The sequence below is a fragment of the Sinocyclocheilus anshuiensis genome, unplaced genomic scaffold (genome assembly GCF_001515605.1).
Source record: "Sinocyclocheilus anshuiensis isolate Anshui unplaced genomic scaffold, SAMN03320099.WGS_v1.1 scaffold1049, whole genome shotgun sequence".
In the NCBI taxonomy this organism is placed as follows: domain Eukaryota; kingdom Metazoa; phylum Chordata; class Actinopteri; order Cypriniformes; family Cyprinidae; genus Sinocyclocheilus; species Sinocyclocheilus anshuiensis.
The window spans coordinates 379,955-381,674 of NW_015557197.1; positions in this window are offsets into that span (position 1 = coordinate 379,955).

Sequence of the window (1,720 nt, forward strand, 5' to 3'; positions counted from 1 at the left end):
CGAATCCAACTCCATACCGAGAAAAGAGATCCTCTGCGTCGGGGAAAGTTTGCTGATCTGGAGACTGTGCTAGTATAAGCCAATCACCGAGATAGTTGAGGATGCGAACATCCTGCTCTCTGAGGGGAACAAGAGCCCCCTCCACGACTTTTGTGAAGACACGGGGAGACATGAAGTAAGGGCTGTAAAACCCTGTCCTCATATTGGCTGGAGGGACCGACTCTATCGCATCCTTCGCCAGTTGGACTGCGATCTCCGCACACAAGACAGGAGCATCGGCCGCCTTCACCAACTCGGGTGGCTTGTGAGCGGACCGGAGAGGGGTCTGAGTGTGCGGTGGAATGCTTACCTGGTTTCACAGGTTGGCAGAGGGTGCGTGAGTAGGGCCTTTGTTGACGCTCTCGAACTGCCCGCTGCTGCCGGCTGGCGAAGGAGGAGGATGAGTGAGGTCCGGTGTTAGTCCGTCCGCAACTCTCCGTGCCCTCCTGAGACCCAGAGATAAAGGAAACTGCTCTTCTGTCGAGAATTTGGGTACCGTCGGCCGTGAGGCCAATGGCGGGAAAAAATGAAACAAAAGATTCTCCGCCCGGCCCTCCTCCGGGGGAGGGAGTGGTGCATTCACCATCTCCCGAAGAGCAGATCCTTCCATCTCTGGGTCGCCTGTCTCAGGGCCACTTGCTCTTCCGCTTGCTCCGGGGGAGGGAGAGGTGCCTTCACCATCCCCCAAAGAGCAGCTTCCTCCCTCTCTGGGTCACCCGTCCCGAGGCCACTTGCTCTTTCGCTCACCGCCAGGTTTGACAGGGGCCTGGACGGGTGGGGCGGCCTGCCTACGCCCAGTTCCACGATGCCGCTTGCTGGAGGCTGCTGCGGATGCGGCGCAGGAGCAGGGGCGGACGCAGGGGGGCACCCTCGGCAATGCAAACTTTGTTGGCGTCCCTCATGTCGGCCAGACACAGCCAGAGATGGCGCTCCTGGACCACAAGCGTGGACATCGCACAACCCAGAGAACTTGCAGTGACCTTCGTCGCTCTAAGTGCGAGGTCAGTTGCGGTTCTGAGCTCTTTCAGAACCTCCAGATCATGACCACCCTCATGCAGGTCCTTCAGTGCTTTAGCCTGGTGGACCTGCAGCAGCACCATAGCGTGTAAGGCCAAGGCCGCCTCTTCATAGGCCGCGTAAGCACTGCTAGTCAGACCAGACGAATGCTTACAGGCCCAGAAAGGAAGGCACGGTTTGCCCTGCCAGGTGGAAGCGGTATTAGAACACAACTGCTTCGCTACCGACCGCTCCATGGGGGGGACCTCCATATACCCTCTAGCTGCAACACTGTTGAGAGTGGTGAGGAAGGAGGAGCTAGCAAGCCAGTTTCTAGTAAAAGGTGCCGTCCATGACCTGGTGAGCTCCTCATGCTCCTCATGGAAGAAAGGCACTGAGGCGGGGGGCTGAGAAACAGCGCGAGCCACCCCGAGAAACCAATCAAACCAATCGGAGGGCCCGGGACACGGGGGAGGTTTCCACTCGAGCCGTACCCTCTCGGCAGCCCGGGAAAGCATAGCCGACATCTCTGGATCCGATTCAGGCCTTTTCACCGTTCCGGAGGGCGGCAGCGCAGCCGAATCTTCCTCTCCAGAGAGCTCTCCCTCCGATGCAGTGATTGACATCTGGTAACCGAAGGATACTGCTGGTACGCTCTTTGAAGAGAGCCTTTGGCGGCTCAACT